General features: G+C 53.2%; 1 protein-coding gene across 25 annotated transcripts in view; it reads right to left on the reverse strand.

Moving 5' to 3' along the window:
- Positions 1 to 5,361, reverse strand: part of NCOR2 (nuclear receptor corepressor 2) — a 221,264-nt gene extending 215,903 nt beyond the window's left edge. For 9 of the 25 annotated variants that reach the window (XM_060310853.2, XM_060310864.2, XM_060310859.2 and 6 more), the window contains exon 1: positions 5,189 to 5,358. The gene's annotated coding sequence lies outside the window, so the exon portion shown is untranslated. Of the gene's footprint in view, positions 1 to 5,188 lie in introns of all 25 variants that reach the window. The other 16 variants (XM_060310876.2, XM_060310855.2, XM_060310863.2 and 13 more) reach the window with 5 other exon arrangements.
- Between the last annotated feature and the right edge of the window lie 15,511 nt (positions 5,362 to 20,872).

Raw genomic sequence — 20,872 nt, forward strand, 5'->3', positions numbered from 1 at the left:
GCCTTCGGATCCGGACCAGCCACATGTAGCTTTTTAAATTTCAGTTAATTAACACGGAATAAAATTACCAGTTCCGACAGCACTAGCCGCATTTCAGTTGCTCAGAGCCACACACACACCTAGTGGCTAGGGGACAGCAAAGATCTAGAACAGTCCCCACCATCGCTGGGAGCGACCGGGCAGTGCAGCTATGGACGGTCCTCTGAGGGGGCGTTATTTTCCACCCCTCCCCCACTTAAGGATAAGGAAACTGAGGCCACAAGTTCAGAGACTTCGCTGAGTTTTGAACTGAGGGAAGCAGGATTTGAATCAGGTCTGACTTCAAAGGAGCCCTTTCTAGAACCATCCCCGCCCCCCGCTGCCAGGTGAAGGGGAAACTCGGCCCTCCCCCAGGAGGCTCCCTGTATCCTCCCCATCAGTCTTCCCCCCACTTTCCAGGCTGCCCAAGCCCTCCAAGTTCAGTGCCTGACAGGCACTGGGGGATTAAAGGCGGAATGGAAAACCTCAGCCTTCAAGGGCCCAGGGAGAGAGCTGGGCACATCTGTGAATCACCAATCAGCCCGACAGGAGAAGAGCCTGCCGCCTCCAGAGAGCAACAAGCCCAGGCCTGGGGCTCAGGTGAAGAGACTATGCCATGAGAGGGTCCCTCCCAGCAGCCCTTTAGAGGGAGGAAGGGGTTGTGTCCAACCAGCCTGTCAGTGAGGACCTGGGGTGAACAATAAATTCTACAGCGGGAAGCCTTTCCTCTCCAGTGGTTGGTGGGGGACAAAGTAGCAAGAGCTCCTGTGGTCTATCATGACATCCATCGCGTCCTCACAACAATAAAATCAGAAGTAGCATCATCATCACCATCATCAACATCATCATCATCATCATCATCATCCCCATCTTAGAGATGAGCAAACTGAGGCTCAGAGAAGTTAGGTAACCAGTCCAGAGTCACACAGCTTGAAACTGTAGGGCCGAACATCAAACCCAGCGCTCTCACTTTCAGCCCCTTAATCCTCTCCCCTACCCCCAGTGGGCACTGTGCCCAGTGTACGGACCAGGGCACCCAAACTTTCAGAGGGGCAGGGACCAGCCCCAGGGCACTCTGCTTGCACATCGCTAAGCCGGGATTTCAACTCACCAGAACTTGAAATGATCAGAGGTGCGGATCTCCAACAAAACACTCCCAGACTATCCTCTACTGTTGGTTTAGGATGATTCTTTACGGATCTATAAACGGAAAGTTCCTTCCCCCAGGGCTAGCCTGAGCCCAGCTGGGCGTGGTGGTATGGAAGTGCCCAGGCAGAAAAGCCTCACTTTGGTCTAAAAGAAAGATAATGATGATGATTTTGATCATCGTAAGCAAAAGTCACACCACCATGCGACCTTGGGATGGCCTGGCACCTCTGACCTGCGCCCTCATCTGGAAAATAGGAAAAAGCTGTCATCTGCCCCAGGACCTCTCAAGGTCTCCAGCTACAAAGTACCCCAGGGCTGCCCGCCAGCGTACAGGCACTCATCTGATGCAGTTTTCTGGAGTCCCGTTATATGCCATGCTAAATAATTCAAAACCATGTTTTCATTTCAAAATAAACACAGCCCCATCGCCAGAGCGAATGCCAAATCTGCATGAATGTTTAAGATAAAAGGAGACTTCAAAGAACCTTCAGACCTGCCTCTGGCACTGCCCCTCCCCAAATCCTGGAAAGAACAAGTTCTCAGTCTCCTGCCCCCTGGGGCAAAGATCTGCAGCTGCTGCTCAAATAAGAAACATAATTTCTTTTTTCCTACCCGCTTTGGCAGCTCCACAGAGCAGGTCTGCAGTACGTTCATTCTTGCTGCACCAATGCGACCACGGGTAATCCCAGGTCTTAATTCTTAGTTCCACATCCAAACTGTGTGACCTTGGGCAAGTCATTTAACCTCTCTGTTTCAATTTCACCATCTATAAAATGGGATAATAATAGCCCTGACTTCACAGGATGGTAATGAAGAGTAAAGGGGTAGATTCCTGTTGAGGGTAGATCCTGGCACATGGTAAGTGCTTTCTATGTGTTGGCTGTTATTACTATTGCATTACACATAGTATTTTCCAGCTCCTAGGCCAAAAGTTCACTTGACAGGTTGTCAAGTCCCTTCCCCCTCCTCCAAGGATCACTTCCCTGGGGACTCCACATACCCACCCATGGGACAAGCCTTTTAAGATGACACCCCTGGCCTGACCCTGGGCAGCTTGGCCCTCCCCAAGCAGCAGCCCAGACTCGGGTCCCCTCCTGGCCCCCTTTCCTGGGTGCCTGGGGCAGGAATGACCAGTTCCCGCAAGCTGTTCCCCTTGCAGGGAGTCCAGTCTCGGAGGTGTCACCTGGGGAGGCTGCTGTTGGCATTAGAGAGATGAAGAGGAAACAGAGGAGGAGGGAAAAACACACACAAATAAAAGCTCTCAACCCCCTACTGTCAGAGGCAGCATTTGATGTGGGGGACTTTCTGTTCTCAGAGCTGTTGGAAGGAAGCGGTGAGAGTCCCAGCTCTCCTGCCTGTGCATCTCTGCTTCTTAAGAAGGGAGCCCCCTCCAACTTCTCCACCCACAGGCTTCAGGTCTGGGTGGGAACACAGCACAAGGTACCTCCCCCCTGCAACTCGCAGTCGGAGGGAGGGTGGGGGGGGGATCCGGACCAGCCAGCCTCCACATCCAGCCTGAATGGCAAGACGCTGGGGGCCGGGACTCCTGGGGCCTCTTTCCAACGCCAGCCAGCGGGCAAGCATCAGCGCGGCCAAGCCTCCCACCCCCACGCCCTGGGAACAATCAAGCCTTCCCAGCTCGCGCCTTTCACGCAGCTAAATTCGTGTTTGCAGAGCTCTCCGAAATCTTTAGGAGGTGGTATGAGTATTATTAATTGGGTGAAAAGAACGGATTATGCCAAATAAATCCTTTCCACGTAGCCAAACCCTCGCTGAGGGAGGGAGGGGGGTGCGCGCAGCCCCACGAGGGGTCTCCATCCCTCAGCGGGGCCTGACAGCCACATTACCATTTACATGGATTTATCAATAGTATTGATCCCGGAGCAAGCGTAAATAGCTCGGTGGGAAGAGGCCGGGGCTGGGGCCCGCTGCGTTCCCGCCCCCACGTCTGGGTACCGCAGACTCCCCGGGCACCCAGCGGCGGCGGCGGCGGCGGTGGTTAAGTTTCCAAGCAGGGACAAGGCAGCCGGCGCGGGGAAGCCAGACAGCGCCCGGGATGCCCTGGCAGCCGCCCCACCGCCGCTGCCGCTTCCCCGCTCACCCCCGGCTCCGGGCCAGCCGGACTCGGTCTGTGCATCTGTTCAATGGGCTGAAGGTGCCACCTCCCTTCTCTGTCCTCACCGGGAAAAGCAAAGGGAGGTGCAAAGAAGGCCCCTTCCCTTCACCAGATCTTCAGGCAAAATGCAAGGCAGCCTCTTCTCACAAAATGTCCAGGCCATTGGATTAAAGGCCAAGTTTTAGAACCCAGGAATCATAATAACAACAACAGTGGTTGTAGTAACACATATACGAATACCTTCTATGTATTACCACCTCACTTCTCACAACAACCCTCTGAACTCGGTACTATTGTTACCCCACTTTACAGACGAGAAGCCTGAGGCACAGAGAAGTTGAGTAATTTGTCCAGGGTCACACTGCCAGTAAAGTGTCAAAAGTATGATTCCAACTCAAGGCGTTGAGTTGCAGAGTCGGCTGTGAATGGCTCAGCTATCCCACCTCACACCTCTTCCTTGCTCAGAGGGCTCTCCCCGCACCCACCAATCCAAAAAAAAAAGAAAGAAAAAGAAAAGAAAAGGCCACCCACGACGAGATACACAACAATGCCCTGGGACGCCCTCCCAGCTCACTCCTGGCCCGGAGAGCCCCTTCTATCAAAGCAGCCGCGGGGACCCAGATCTGGTTTTAAAAGGGCAAAGTCAAGGCCACCGATAACACAACCCAACGAGCCCAGAACTCCACAGGGATCCTCTCCCCTTCCCTCCTCCCTGCCTCCCTCACACATCCTTCCTCCAAATCTGCAAAAGGGAAAAAAAAAAATCATAATAAAACCAGTTCTCACCAACAGGGGTGGAGGAGGGGGAGGAAGGGAGGCGGCTGAGCCGACAGAACAGATCCGCCCCCGCTGCCTGCACCAGACCCTCGGAGCGCAGGAGCGCACGACAGGCGGCGCGAGGGCCCTCGCTTCCCAAAAATTAAACCTACAATGTAAAAATAACGCCGGGCGCCCTACGCTAATTGGGCCCGGGCGACAGCAGCTCACAGGTACAGCGTGTCTCTCCCGCCCGCCCGCCTGCCTAGCCCTCTCTCCCTCCCTCGGGCTTTTTCCTGCAAGCGTCCGGGGTAGGGAAGGCGCGCCCCACGGATCCCTCCCACTCCCCTCCAAGTCTCTGGGGGTGCTCCCCCAGCACCAGGGCCTGGGGCCTCCGGGTCCAGCCCAAGTGGGATCAGCTCCGAATTCCAACTTCCCAAACTAGTGGCATCCCAAGTATCCGCACAGCCTGGGGGAGGGACCAGGAGGCGGCCCAATGAGGCGTCACCAGCCGCGGGAGGCAGGCCCAGACACCAGGAACACCAGCCCACGGGGGAGGGGGGAGCAAGGGGTGCCTCTCCCCGGAGACCCCCACCCAGAGCCCTCCGGTCCCTCGCCCAGGAGCGCCACCGCCAACACACACACACACCCCCGGTGGCAGGAACCCCCCAGGCGCCTTCCGCAGCAGCCAGGCCGGGGAGCCGAGGGTGCCATCTCCAGGGGTTCTCCAAAGCCGCACTGCCCGCTGGAAAATAAGGCGCAGTGTCCCCCCCCCCAAGTCCGAGGCCGCTTGGGGAGGAGGGAGGCGCATGGCGGCCATGCCCCCAGGGCCGTGGCACACGGTGGGGGGCTGCCCTACGCAGTTCCAGGGCGCCCCCCACCCGCCCACCCCCACGCCACTTCCCTCCTGCCCGCCCCCTCACTGGGGAGCTGGAGTTCCCCTAAGTTCCCCGGCACCTCCACGCACGCGGGCCGCAGTGTCTACGAGGCGCCTCACTCCCCAGCAGGCCACCCCCGAGAGCGCCAACTCGGGAGTGCAGGGGCCCCGCCAACTCCGCCGCGTGCGCCGCCCGATCTTCCCCGATTCCCCCGGAAGCGCGCCCTGCGCCTCACCCCGGCCCTCCGCGGGGACCCCCGGCCCCAACTCACCTCGCGGAGGTGGAGGCGGCGGCGCCCGAGCACGGGGCGCGCTCGGGCTGCCCGGGCGCTCAGGCAAGTGGCGGTGCCGATCGGGCTGGGGGCGCGCAGCAGGCCCGGCCTCCAGCCGGGGCGCGATCCTCCCGCCGCCGCCTCCTAGGGCGCCAGCCCCGCGTCCCTGGTCCGCAACTTGGCGCGCATCGCGGGGCGCAGGGCGCGGGCGCACGGCTCGGGCGGGGCGCGGGCGGACGCGGGGCTCCGGTGCGGCCCGGCCTGCCCGCGGCTCCGCTCCGCGGCGGCGGCGGCGGCGGCGGCGGCGGCGGCGCGGCGGCGGCGGCGGCGGCGGCGGCGGCGGCGGCGGCGGCGGCGGCGGCAGCGGCGGCGGCGGCGGCGGGAGGGGGAGGAGGGGGCGGGGCAGGAGCCCGGGAGGCGGTGGCTCGGCCTCCCGGCTCCTGGCTCCCCGCCCGCACAGACGCGCCCCGGCCCGGCCCCCTCGGGCTCCTTAAAGGGCCCGCGTCGCCACCCCTGGGCCTGCGCTCACCCACTCGCGCGTGCACAGGCTGCCACACAGATACACACACACTTGGGCGCGACGCCGAGTTTCTTTTTAGCAGCTCCGCGAAGGAGGAAGGAGGGGGAAAGCGCCTCCCCATCCCGCCCCCTCCTCCTCCTGCGGGCCGTACGCCCTCCTCCTCCCCAGCCCCAGATACTTCTCTGGAATAGCGTTTCAGCTATTAAATTATAACTCAGGAGCGGCCAGTGGATGGGGAGGGGTCATATGGGGAGGGCCACACACAGGGCCTTTAAGGGACCCACACAGTTGCTCAGCGACACCCACAGTGGAGCTCGCTCTGGGGGCTCTGGCACACAGTAGGGTGCAGAACTCTCACCAGTGGACATTCACACACTGGGCCTCAGCAGACAGAACATCTAACCCAGGTGAACACGTGGGGAAACTCGCAAACCCCCGCAGACGTGAGCGTAGCCTAGGACATAGACTCATACGACATAAGGTCACCCACAGATAAACAAACCCCGGACACAGACAGGAGTTCACACACACACACACACACTAGAATGTCCGTTTCTAGAGGGCGAGGATTTCTGACTACTTGTGCACTGCCCTTTCACAGTAGGGACGCAGTGCGTTGCGTGAACTCCCATTTGGGGACTTTCAGGGACACAGATGCACAGACACGATGCTGCAAGCCTGTAATCGGGCACACACAGCACGAGTAGGCAGGGTCACAGACGAGCACACTTGTGGACACTCGCCCGCGCACACGCAGGCGCTCACCGCTCCAACAGGAGCCCCACTGGCTGCCCTGACAACGGTGTGTCCTCATTTACCCTCCTCCTGCCCCTCCCAGACAGCCCTCTCAAACCCGGGGAGATCTTTTAAACAGCAGAGGGCACTGGGAGCCCCAGACCGGGACCCTCCCTCCTCCTCTGCTTTCCCTTAAGATGTACGAGAGTTTGATTTTTTTTTTTTTTTCAGTTCAACTTTCCTTTTTTGGAGCGACGTCTCAGCAGATTCAGTTCTGCCATCTGCCAACATCTGAGAACCCCCAGGGGGAGTGGGGTATGGCTGCGGTGGGGAGGCGGCCATGCGGTTTCCAGGGGCTGGGCGTGCCTCTGCCTCCAGCCGGCCTGCAGGGGTTGCCGGCTGCCCCGGCAGCAATGTGTCCCTCTCGGCCCCCTCAGGATTCTCGGGTCCTTTTTTCCTGGGGAGGGTCGGGGGGAGCACCTGAGGCTGAGGAAGTCTGGAAAAAGGGAAGTGTCTGTGGAGGGGCAGTTTGCAGTTTGGAACAGAAGGGGGTGTCTCAGGTCGACGGCCCCTCCCTTCCCGTTCTGGTCCCACCAGCTCCAGAGCGTGGGAACCCACAGGTCAAAAGCCAGACCTAAGGAAGGAAGGACTAGCCCTCCAGAGGGGTCTGGGGGAGGGAAGGGAGGGCAGGAACTGGGGAGCCCTCCCCAGCCTTCCCACCAGCCAGGCTCCTGAGCCCTCACCCCCAACCCCTGGTCACCTGAGAACACTCCCCAGGATTTGCATTTCAATGAGATTCCGCTCTGGGATTTGGCACTGAAGAGAAGGGTTTGGGGTAAATTCAGGGATTCCTTCTTCCAGCTTCTGCCTCCCAAGGGTTGCCGTGGGGCTCTGGCTGAGTCTAGGGGCATAGGAGGGGGTCAGGCAGGCAGGGGGACTGTCAGCTTTGTAATGTCCCGGGGTCACGTGGAAACCCCTCGAAAAGCCAAGTAGAGACTCAACCGTCGGTGTCCTCTGGACCAACCCCGTGACAGATGGAAACGACCAGGTCAGGAGGAGGGGTGGCATTTTTCTGCAGAAGACTGGCCTCTTGCCCACTCCTGTCTCTCTGGTTATTAATCTCATCCTCATGGGCTGCAGGGAGCAACACAAGTGCATGTCCTCAGAGCTCATGAATTCCCTCCAGAAACCCTCAGATGGGGGCTTGGGGACTCCTGAGATGGGTCCCACAATACAGATGGGGAAACTGAGGCCCTGGGAGGTTAAGAACCTAACTTGCTGGACTCACTCAGCTAGCAATTCTAGATGGGTGCTCTGAACCCTGACTCTGGAAGGATGAGGTGGAAGGGTCTCGGCTGAGCCCCTCTACCCAGCCCTCCGCAGGTTGCATCCCATGCCCTGACTGCTACTCTGTGTTCTGCATCTTTCGCTACTGGGCTCTGAGCAGCAGCCCCAGGGATCCACATGTAACTAATGGGAACAGCAGCTTTGAAAAACTGCCGAACACTCTGGCCCGCAAACAGCCTCTCTGGAGGGCCCCTACACCCCTCGGGAATGAGGGTTAGCTAAGAGCTTCTAAAGTATGCATCGAAGGGGCTCTGGCCTGAATGGAGCCAAATTCTGCCTTAGGCTAAGATCCCACTGTCCCCCTTCCAATCATTCAACCTTTCCCTCCTAAATACCTGGCAAACTATTAAGCTCATCCCTGCCTCAGGACCTTTGCACTTGCTGTTCCCTCTGCCTGAGACAGTAATCTTCTAACTTCAAGTCCCAGGTCAATATCACCTCCTTAGAAAGGCCCTCACTGAACCTCTATCTAAAACCCCCAAGGCACTCGCTAACCCATCCCCTTATTCCTTTTCCTCACCATTTTTCACCATCTAAAATTATCTTGGGCATGTTGCTTATATATTGTCTTTTGTCATCAGAATGTCAGCTCTATGAAAGCAGAGACCTCATCTGCCTGGCTCACTGCTGTATCCCCAGCATATAGTAAGCACTCAATTAAAATGTATTGAGGGACTTCTCTTGTGGCGCAGTGGATAAGACTCTGTGCTCCCAATGCAGGGGGCCCGGGTTCGATCTAGATCCCACATGCATGCCACAACTAAGAGTTCACATGCCACAACTAAGGAGCCCGCCTGCCACAACTAAGACCCAGCGCAACCAAATACATAGATAAATATATTTTTAAAAAATGTATTGAGAATAAGGGAACAAATGAATAAATGAATACAACACAGGGGAGAAGGGGGCTGGCTGGGGGTCAGGCTTGGCCCTGGAGAATCCAGAAACAAGGCGGGATGGCTGGCCTGTTTTCTAGCACTCACTCCTCTGGGATATTTCAGAGTCGAGCCTTTACTTCCCTCCATCTCTCATCCTCTAGGTAGCGGGGGGCGGAGCGGGGAAATTGCTCCCCGAGCACAGCCCAGGGCCTGACACCCAGGAGATGCCCATTCAGGGTCACTGAGTCCATATGGACAGCCACGGTGTCAGATCAAACTTCCAGCCACTCCAGTGGCCAACCCTGGAGAAACCAGACATTTAAAGGGTCAGAACGCAGGCTGCAGGGCATGGTGCCCTAAGCCTCCTTGACCCCAGTGGCCCCAAGAGCTTCCCAGGCTGGCCGGTCAGAGCACCCACAAAGGAAGCCCCTCACTCTCAGGACCCCTATCGGCGGCAAGCCAAAAGATGCCCAGATGAGCGTCACAGGGGCGAGCTTCGCGCGCACCTCAGAACAGTGTAGACACAGGAGATCTGACATATACTCTTCATACTTTTGATGTGCTTTAAAATGGGAAGGGCAGAGACTTCCCTGGTGGTCCAGCGGTTAGGACTTCACACTTCCACTGCAGGGGGCCCAGGTTCCATCCTTAGTCAGGGAACTGGGATCCCCCAAGCCATGCTGCACACAGCACGGCCAAAATAAATAAATTAATATAATATAATATAATATAATATATAATGGGGAGGGCAAACGCAAAAGCCCACAGGGCTTGGGGCAGGAATAGCAGGTCTGTGAGTGGAGGAGAGGTGAGTAATTGGCACACCCCATGCCTGTCCCCAGGCACTCAGAGTCACCCTCTGTTTAAAACACAAGCATGGCCAAGCCAAACAGCAAATGCCTGGGTGGGCCACAGTCTGCAGGGGCCAGCTTGTTTGTGACCCTGCAAAGCCTTTGCTCCCCAGGCTGGTTTTCTACTCAGTGACCCATGCTTCCCACCCCTAGTGGAGGGGCCGGGTACGGGCGGGAAGTGGAAACTTCCTAAGTGGACAGGGAACCCTTTTCCAGAAGTATGGGCAGGAGGAGGGAAAGCCTCGTTTCCATGAATGCATCCCAGCTTTGGTCATGCAGTATGTATTTTAGTAAGCGCCTACTGTACGCCAGGGGCTGCGAGAGGGAAGAGCAAAGGAGATCAAGCCCAGCCTCAGGGACGGGCATACAGCGGGGAGTCGACACTCAAAATCAAAGTTATGTCAACGCCTGTGTGCTAAAAGTCCTTTAAAGGGAAAGAAAAATATGCTGGTGTTTGAAGGATATTTAAATTTCAGGACACAGAGGATTTTGGAAAGGACAGGATTTCCCCAAATCCCCGTCCTTTCCTGCACAGGCGAGTCCAGGGTGCCCCTCCAATCTCACAGTCCTGCAAAAACATCACTGAGAATGTCACTCAGAGCCCCCAGCCACCCCACCCCCCCCTTCACTGCAAGAAACTGCCGTGTCACCCCCGGCTTCCTCTGAGGTCTGTGCCTTTATTTATGACACTGTGTTCATTTCAGAAAGAAGGAAGCAGGCAACGAGATCAAGCCCCTGTCTCATAGGCCTGATTATATCTGAAGATAAACAACTCATTTTCTCCCAGGGCTGCACTTCTGGGGTGTTCCCCTGCCCAACTGCTTGAGTCTTTGCTCTCAGGGGCCGGTGGGATACGAAAAGAGACATCCGGGGGGACGATGGTCCCCGTAGCATCACTCGTGGTGGCCAGAGGTCAGGGCTGCCAGAATGGACGTCAACGGGGCAGGCTGTGTGGAGCCTGGGCGTTCCTCCAATGAAACATTCGGCAGCCGTGGACAAGCACAGAACAGGCTGTGCATTCTGATGGGGGCAGAGCTCCAAGATACATTGTTGAGCACAAAAGCAGGTACAGACCTGGGCTTGCAGTGGGGTACCTCACGCACAAAATAGAAAGGGGAATAAGTGTGCAGCTACGTGCTTGCCTGTGCATGGCCACTTCCGGAAGGGTATTTATTAATTCAGAAGTACCTACTGTGTGGTAGGCACCATGCTAACTAGGCTCAGGGAATTCTGCAGTAACGGAGAGAGGCAAAGTCCCTGCCCTCCTGGAGCTGACATCCTGAAAGCCCAGATACATAAGGAAAACGAAACAAATGTATCATCCACTGTATTAGGAGGTGGTATATGCGCTGAGAAAAAGTAAGTCGGGAAAGAAAGACACAGTAGAGGTGAGGGAGGGGACCATGCGTGCAGCATCCAGGCAAAAGCCGAATGTGCAGAGGGCACAGCCGGGACAAAGGCCCCAGGGTGGGAATGTGCCTGGTGCATTCAGGAAACAAGAGCGAGGCCAGTAGGAGAAGAATGAATGAGTGCGCAGTGAGGATGGAGGGATGTTGTGGGAGCTTGGAGTAGTAGAAGGACACACAAGAGACTGATACTAGCAGTTGCCTCTGGGTGGAGGGGGCGTGCCTGGGAGCTGGGGTTCCGATGCGGGGTGGGGGGGGCGGCAATTTGCTTTGACCATATCCCGAGGGGACTGTTTAAAGATGCATATTGAAAGTTCTTTCTTTTTTTTTTTTAGCTTGGACATCTGGTTTTGGACACATCCCTGCATGCGCTTCTGGATTTTTTCTTGAGATTCAAGGAGGTCTCCTTTCTGGCATCTTTGCACCACATTTGCTGTTTTCCAGCCTCCCAGAGAATGTTAGGAATTAGCCCCTGGGTGGCCTGACCTCCCGGTTGGGCCTGGGAAACCAGCAAAAGCCCCAGCCTTCCCAGGGTGGCGGCTGTGCGTGGATGTCCAGACAGTATAAGAATCCACGTTGCAGTGTTTACCACATGTGGTTCTCAGAGCAGCTCTGGCTTGAACCTCCCCGCATATAGGCCTAGAGCACAGGCCCCTGGTCAAGTCAAGATCAGAACTCAGAGGCCTGTCCACAGCCGGAGAGGCTGGAAGTCTTGGAGCTGGGCATGTGTGCCCCTCCTGGGTCCCCTCTGGCTTTTACCCAACAGAACCAATAATAACTCTCATTTTAAAAATATCAGTGTGGCAGGTTCAACTGACTCAGAAGGGCCCTCCAGGCCTCTCAGCGCCCTCGGGAATTACTGAAGACCCAGCACTGCGTGTGCAAAGTGTGCAGAGCCCTAAAACCCCAAGGGAGGGTCCATGTAGCAAGAGCAAGTTGAAATGGAAAGGATTCATGGTTTTGAATCAGACAGATCTGGGTTCTACTCCCAACTCTGACACCTCATTAAGTCACTCAACAAACATGTATTAGGCTGGCCCCAGGACCCAGCAGTGAACGGGACTCGCATGGAGCTAGCTTTCTGCCAGGGCAGCGTCCATTCCTCCCTCCTCCTGGCATGCCTTCCTGGACAGCAGGAGCCAACGCTTATGTTTTCCAGACTCCCTTTCAGCGAGAGTTGTGTGTGGATTCTGGTTCCAGCAATCCACAGGTAGCTCTAGAATTCTGGACAGTCATCCACGGGGTAGAGACAGGGTCCAGCCGTTGGACTAGGTGCACTGTAGTGGGGCAGGTTCTGGAACTGGCATCTGAGGGCAGCACCTCGTTCAGAGGGTGGCTTCCCGAGGGCAGCAGCTCCCCAGGCAGTCCAGCTCTGCAGTGTGTCTCTGAGTGTCATTGTCTGGAAGCTTTGCCTCAAATGCAGAGGCCACTTAATACCCTGAATGGTATTAACACCCTTAATATCCTTCAACCACCAGAGCCCATTCTCTTCCATGTGAGATTTAGGGACTCAGAAAACAAACAAGTGGGACTTTCCTGGCAGTCCAGTGGTTAAGAATTCACCCTCCAATGCAGGGGTGCGGGTTCCATCCCTGGTCGCAGAGCTAAGATCCCACATGCCTCGCGGCCAAAAAACCAAAACATAAAACAGAAGCAATATTGAAACAAATTCAATAAAGACCTTAAAAATGGTCCACATCAAAAAAAAAAATCTTAAAAAAAAAAAAGAAAAGAAAGAAAGAATAAGGTTAAAAATGGTGGTGATTGCCAAAAGGAAGCTACTCACGGACCAAGAAACCTGGAGGGAAGAAGGGAGAAGGACAGGCTTGAGTTTACGTAATCAGGGAGGAAAGGCCTCCCTAAGGAGGTGACATCTAGAGGTGGCATGCAGAGGTTGAGAAGGAGGCAGGTACGCAAAGGTCATACCGTGGGAAGTGACTCGGTGTGTTCAAAGAATGGATAGAAGCCCAGAGTGGCTGGAGTGTTAGGAGACGCAACCCATTTTACTTCCCTGGGCCTCAGTTTTCCTCATCTGTAAAATGACTCACTGCCTGGCCAGCCTTAACAGGTGGTTTCAGGAATTCAGTGAGCGAAGACAGCCGAACACCCTTCAGAACTCCAAAGAGCTGGGGCACTTCAAAATCTTCAAGAGCATTCTTCAAGAGCTCTTTCTATAATGAGCCCTGAGCTAGCTCAGCATTTCCCAGGCTTTATTGATCTACAAGAGCTGCACAGCATAATGGTTACACACACATACCCTGGAACCATACTGCCCGGCTGTGTGACCTTGGGCAAGTTACTCAACCTCTCTGAGCCTGTTTCCTAACCTGTAAAATGGGGGAAAATAACAGACCATCCCTCATAGGATTACTGTGAAAATTAAATGAATCGATGTGTGTAGATCAGGCAATGGCTAGCACATAGTCTTTTATAAGCATAAACCCTTTATGGTATTTCACTGAGCCTCATAACCAGGTAAGATTGGAACTGCTACCATCCCCCCTATACAGATGGGAAAATTAAGGCACAGATGACAAAACTAAGGCTCAGAGAGGTAAATCACCAGCTCAAAGCCATCAATGGGAAGCAATTCACCTTTAAGCTCAGCTCTATCTGACTCCTGGGCTTTCCCTGCACCATCCCACAAGATCCAGCTGGGTCATTGCTTTGACTGTAATTTCCACTGCTCAGAGGAGGCATTCATACAGTGATCGAATGAGGGTGCAGGACTGATGTCCCTGTACCCCCAAAATATGGCTCACTGTCCCCACCTTGGTCCCCTGTGCATTAGAACATTACTCAGAATCTGGTTGGCATGAATCATCATTGTCATAGCACCTGCCATGCCAGAACAATCAGTTTCACTAGACTATGTTGAACAGGCAAGGAAGCAAGAGGGACAGCAGCAGGGGAGGGAGAGAGCCTGGGGGAGACTACCCTGACTCCCCCCAGCCTCATCATCCCCACTCTCCCCGTCTCTGACTCTGCTCCAACACACTGGCCACCTCAGACACACCCAGAATGCTGCCTCAGGACCTTTGCACTAACTGTTCCCTCTACCTGGAATGCTTTTTCCCAGATGGCCATGACTTGCTCTCTCACCTCCTACATGTCTTTGATGAAATGGTATCTTCCTACTCTTTCTAAAACAAGCCCCTCCCCAAAGCTCTCAATCCTCCTCTCCTGCTTAACTTTCCTCCTGGCACTTATCACCTGGAGACCTGAGACACATTCCCTGATCTCACAGGGACCATCTTCTGGTGAGAGGCATTGGACAAATAAACAAATCAATACATAATGGTATGTCGTAATGTCAGCTAGTATTGAAGGAAGAAGAATAAAGCAGAGGGTGACAGAGGTTGGTCAGGGAAGGCCTCTTTGAGAGGAGAGAGCCAGCCATGAGGATATCCATGGAAAAGGCATTTTAGGCAGGGGATACAGCAAGTGCAAAGGTCCTGAGGTAGAATAGAGGAGCCTGGCAAATATGAATGTCCTTCTACGCCACACAAGGAGTCCAGACTTCCCCTATCAGCACTGGGGAGACCCTGAAGGGTTTTCAGTAGGACTGTGGTCAGGTCTGGGTCATGTTTCAGAACAGTTATCCTTTTGAGCAGCACGAGGTGGGAGGCCTCGCAGTGAGAAATGATGTGTCAGGTCAGGGGCAGTGAAGTGGGGAAGAGGAAACAGATGTTGGGGAGGTTCAGAAGGCAGGATGCAGATGACCCATCCCCCTGGCATCCAGGCACAGGGGGAGGCCTGCAGGGCTGGGCGTGGAGACAAGTCTGGGCCAGGCGAAGGGAGTGGAGCCCGTTTGTACCTGTAAAACAGTTTGCTTTGGCAGCTGCGTGGAGGAAAAATTTCAGTTTATGTTCCCTGTGATTCCTTTGAAGCTATTTATGGAAAGGCTCACACTAAGGGTGCAAGGCCCATCTTGTTCTCAAGGTCATCGGAGTCCAAGCCAAGCCGGTGAAGGGTGTCTGATGCAGGTGGATCGGGCCTCCTCTCATCCCATCTCATTATCATTCTTAACTGCTCCTTGCCTCAGTTTCCTCCTCTGTGAAATGGGTATCATATAAGCCCTTTCCTCTTCGAGTGGGCCTGAAAATTTTTTTTTTTTTTGGCTGCGTTGGGTCTTCATTGCTGTGCTCAGGCTTCTCGTTGCAGGCTTCTCTTGTTGCAGAGCACGGGCTCCAGGCGCACGGGCTTCAGTAGCTGCAGCACGTGGGCTCAGTGGTTGTGGCACGTGGGTCCTAGAGCACAGGGGCTTCAGTAGTTGCGGGGCCTGGGCTCGGTAGCTGTGGCGCATGGGGTCAGTAGTTGTGGCTTGCGGGCTTTAGAGTGCAGGCTCAGTAGTTGTGGCACACGGGCTTAGTTGCTCCGTGGCATGTGGGATCTTCCCAGACCAGGGATCGAACCTGTGTCCCCTGCATTGGCAGGCGGATTCTTAACCACCGTGCCACCAGGGAAGTCCCGGGCCTGAAAATTAGATGAGATGCTGATATAAAGTCTTTAGCACAGTGCTGGGGCCACATAAATGTCAACCTTACTCATTTTATTAGTGGTTACCAGGAAGGGGAGAGGTGGGCGTGGGCTGGAGGAATCAGGGATGACTTCCTGACAGAGGCATGACTAGTGCTGGGACTGGTTAATAACAGCTAGGGCTGGCTGGGCTCTTACAACATGCCAAGTTCATGCTTGAACTTCCTGAATCCGTGTAAGAACACTTGGAGGTAAACACAATTATCAGCTTCTTGTTATAAACCTCCTGTAGCTGCTATAACGAATTATCACAAACATCGTAGCTTAAAACAACACAAACCTGTGACTTTACAGTTCTGGAATCAGAAGTCCGAAATGAGTCTTACAGGGCTAAAATCAAGATGTCTGCAAGGCTGTGTTCTTTTCGGGGCTTTGAGAAGAATCCATCCCCCTCCTTTTACCAGCTTTTAGAAACTGGTGGCCCTGCATCGCTCCAACCCCTGCTTCATCGTCACATCTGCTTCTCTGACTCGGACTCTCCTGCCTCCCTCTTATAGGGACTCTTGTGATTACATCGGGCCCTGGATAAGCCAGGATGATCTCCCTTTTCTGAGATCCTTAACGGAATCACATCTGCAAAGTCCCTTTGTCATGTAAAGTCACATATTCACAGGTTCCGGGGATGAGGACACAGACGTCTTTGAGGAGGTCATTATTCTGCCTACCACACCCATCTTATACACCAGAAAACCGAGGTGAGAGAATCAGCCCAAGGTCACCTGGCTCAAGAGCAGAGCCTGGCCTTGAACCAGGTCTCTCAGACTGCAGAGCTTCACAGTCATCACCCTTTCGGGACTCTGGCTTCGCTGTGTTTATTATTTGAACCTGCATCTGGGGGCACCAGCCACTCTGCACTCAGACGTTCTTATTCCATTGCCTTGACTCTAGAAGATGTTTTTCTAGTTTCTCCCCAAATTAAAATTATTTAACAACTATTCACTGAACACTTATTTTGTTCCAGGCACTGGACATACACCAGCCACCAAGACAGGAGAACATTCCTATCTGCATGAAGCTGACAGTCATTCGATGATATCCATTACAATCCAAGTAACAAATCCCAGCACACAGCAGCTTGGACAATGAGATCATTTGTTATTTCACAGAGCAAGAAATCAGGAGGAGGCGGTCGTTCTGAGTTTGGTTAATTAAGTGCCGCTGTCATGGACCCCCAGTTTCTTCCCATCTTTTTTGTTTCCCATCCTCAACTTTGCTCTCATCTCAAATTCCCTTATGATCACAAAACGGCTGCCAGCTAATACATCCAGACACAACGGCCAGTAGCACATGGAGAACCAGAAACCTCTCCCCAAAGCCCGCTGCAGACTTTCACTCACGTATCATCGGCTAGAACCGGGTGCCAGGCCCATGGCTTAACCAATCTCTGGAAAAGGAAAGGTGATCAGATAAATGGCCTGAGACCAATCTGACTTCTCCCCAGCGCTGGGGATGTGTCGCACTTTCCTGTGTCACATGAAGAGACGTGGGCCTTTAAATAAACCCAGGCTCCCACAGCAAGAAAGAAGGGGATAATTGCTCACTCATCCAATGGCCTGGGTTCGTATCCTGGCTCTGCCATGCTCCCTCTGAATAACTCTCTGGGCCTCAGTTTCCTTATCTGTAAAATGGATAGAATATGGGACCTAGTTCATAGGATTGTTATGAGAGTAAAAGGAGTCAATGCCTGCAAAGCCCAGCTCTCAACATACCTCAGCTACTATTATCTTTCCTTCAACCTACTCCTCAGGGTGGGGCTCAGAATATCAATTCTTATTCCATTGCCTTGACTGTAGAAGATGTTTTTCTAGTTTCTCCCCAAATTACAATGGAAAGCTGCCCCCAGTGACTGTACTTCAAGACCCCATCCTAGAAGCCAGTGGGGAGAGGACTCAGGTGAGCCCTCTTCCCAGAACCAACAATAATTTGAGAGGTACTCACTAAGATCGGGGTGCTGGCTAAGTGTTTGGCACACAGGACCTCTCTCAACTTTACCTTTATCAGCCGCCAGTAACAGGTGAGGCCCAGAGACACAGAGCAACTTGGCTCAGGTTACCAAGAGCAGAAGCAGAGAAGCAGGATCTGAACGCAGGTTTGATGGGCCCTGAGGTCCAGCCTGCAGACGCATCACTGTGCCCTATGCAATGTTTTAAACATCTGATTGGCCAGAATTGGGTCACGTGCCCGTTCCTGAACCATCCCAGGCAAAGCGGATTGGCTCACTCTCACACTAATCAGAGTCTTGCCTGGAGCTGGGGGCGGGGCTCAGCTGCCCCTGAGGTCTTACAGCTGGTGGAGAAGCCCCATAAAATCAAGGTCCCTCCTGCTGGGTAAGAACCCAGCAATGCTGCCTAGGCCAGTCTTTCAGGAAGTGTGACATCTGTACTGCTTGATGGTACATGTGGTGATTTTAGGTGATGAAATTTTAAACAGATTTTAGACAAACAATTTTAATAGTTATTAGTTTTTAGAGTAGTTATTATTACCTTTTATTTGTGGCAAGTGATACTGAGTTTTCTTTTATGATGGCTATACAATTGCCTTTTAAAAATACGTTTAGGTCCCACCATTGATTAAAAATAGATAAATAAATACAAGTTTAGCCAAATTTTCATACACTCGGGTGGGAGTGTCCAATGGTTCAAGCACTTTGGAAACTCTATCTACTATGTCTGAACATACGCACACCTTATGACCCCAGCACTTTCCATCCCAGGTATATACCCTTTAGAAATGTGTCCATGTGTTCATAAAAACACACACAGGAGGATGTCTACACAGGGTATATTCATTACATCCCAGGATAAAAACTACCCCCCCCCAATACCCATCAACCTAGAATGGATAAATACATTGTGGTATATTTACACCATGGAAGGCTACACCACAGTTACACATGACAACGTGGATGAAACCAGACGCAAAGGAGTCCAAACTGTAAGATTCTATTGACTTGGAGTTCCAAGTGAGGCAAAACGAATCTGTAGTTAAAAGTCAGGATAGTGGTCACCCTTGCGGGTTAGTGACTGAAAAGAGGTCTGGGCAGGGGAGTCCTGTGGCGGTTAGGGAAGGTTGTTTTTCTCGAAGTGAGTGCTGGTTACACCAGTGTGTTCATTTGATGAAAATTCTTTAAGCTGTACATTTAACACCTGTGACTTTTCTGTCTGTCTAACGTATTTCAATAAAAAGTTCTAGAAGGTAAAGCACTTTAAAGAAAAATATTAGGAGCTTCCCTGGTGGCACAATGGTTAAGAATCTGCCTGCCAACACAGGGGACACAGGTTCGAGCCCTGGTCCAGGAAGATCCCACATGCTGCGGAGCAACTAAGCCCGTGCACCACAACTACCGAGCCTGCGCTCTAGAGCCCGCAAGACACAACTACTGAGCCTGCGTGCCACAACTACTGAAGCCTGCGCTCTAGAGCCCGCGAGCCACAACTACTGAGCCCGCATGCCACAACTACTGAAGCCCATATGCCTAGAGCCTGTGCTCCACAACCAGAGAAGCCACCGCAATGAGAAGCCCGTGCACCACAACGAAGAGAAGCCCCCACTCGCCGCATCTAGAGAAAGGCCGCGCACAGCAACAAAGACCCAACGCAGCCAAAAATAAATTTAAAAAAAATTTTTTTAATTAAAAAAAACTATTAATTAAAAGAAAAATATTAGCTAGACAATAAAGCCAATGGTACACTGGCTTATGAATATGTGGAGGTTTTCAGGAATGACTGAAGTCTGAGAAGCCTATACCGTCGTTATTATCATGCCTATTTTTGGTGGTTGGAGTCACATGAACAGCAAACACCTGTTGTTGATGATGCGCACTAAGGAAAGAGGCGCAGGAGAACAGACGGGTGCGTAGAGAGTGCTATTTGCTTAGAGATTATTTCATTTAGCATTCAATGGAAGTAAATCTGTCTTCAGTTGCTGGGATGGCCTCTTGACATCCTCTTTCTTTAGAATAGCCTTGGGAAGGCCCAGCCCAGTCTCAGCAAATATGAGGCATGCCTACTATCCCTCCATATTCCACTCCCAGGGCAGGCATTGCTAATCAATCCTCTCTCTCGTCCATTGATTCCAGGCAAAGCCTTTGATTCTTCGGAATACAATGTCAAAGGGAGTTGCTGCCAACAACTGCAGCTGGCACTTGGCTGACATTTACTTGACATTCCAGATCGAAACCTCTGCCCTGTCTTAATCAGGAAGATATTAAGCCATGGGTCCCACCTCTGCCTGGAGCACACCCAGGAGACTCACCACGACCAGAATGTGTGGAAGAGGAGAGGTTGACAGCTTCTGCCTGAGATGGTAGCTCACACTGTGTGTTTCCTGGACACCATCTCTCTGTTCGTGGTCCTCCCTGCCCAGCCTGCAGCTGCCTTTTTGCAACCCCACCTCTGCCTCTTCTACACAGCCTTCACTTCTAGGCAGAAGGGCCTCGCATGTGTCCAGCTGTACGACCCACATACAAACAGACCCCACAAAATCACCATCTCGTTTTCATAGCCAGAGTGCTATCAGTCAGTTAACTCTTGTTTTCTGTATTAATGGAGGCATGGAGCACAGGGAGATAATAGCAGATTCATTTTGACCTTGGGATGCCATTTAGGACTCTCTGCCATGCAAAATCTTTGCATAATTAATCGTAATTTGATTAGGCTGTGTTTTTGCTTGGCAAGCATCCATTCCTTCTCTCCCCAATAACGGCATCTCAGTTTTCCTTTAGGGAAACTTTCCTCTCACACTACTAAATGAAATCATCTCTAATGTGGTTTGGATAGAAGATATGGCCCAACTTGGGCAGAGTCGTGGTGATTGTTTTAGGAATGGGTATAAGACACAACTGGGGGCTTCCCTGGTGGTGCAGTGGTTGAGAGTCCGCCTGCCGATGCAGGGGACACGGGTTCGTGCCCCGGTCCGGGAAGATCCCACGTGCCGCGGAGCGGCTGGGCCCGTGAGCCATGGCCGCTGAGCCTGCGCGTCCGGAGCCTGTGCTCCGCAACGGGAGAGGCCACAGCACTGAGAGGACCGCGTACCGCAAAAGGAAAAAAAAAAAAAAAAAAGACACAAGTGGGCCAATCATAGCTGGCCCAGTAACTGGAGCATTCAGGCAAGAAGTGCCCCCCTTCTGCTCAGGTTGCCAAGGTGATAAGAGGCAACCTAACAGCTGTTGGCACCATCTTTCCTCCACTTGAAGAAATCCAACCTTAGAATAAGACCAATACAAAGGAAAGCAGACCCAACATATGGCAGGATACAGATTCCCAATGATATCATTTAAGCACCTGGATCCAGCCGTACCTGAAATCCATACCATACCTCTAGACATCTCTGCTTAAGACTGTTTAAATTGGATTTATTTCCCTTGCAATCAAAAGACTCTTGATTGGGCTTCCCTGGTGGTGCAGTGG

This window comes from Globicephala melas, chromosome 13 (assembly GCF_963455315.2).
Source record: "Globicephala melas chromosome 13, mGloMel1.2, whole genome shotgun sequence".
Classification (NCBI taxonomy): domain Eukaryota; kingdom Metazoa; phylum Chordata; class Mammalia; order Artiodactyla; family Delphinidae; genus Globicephala; species Globicephala melas.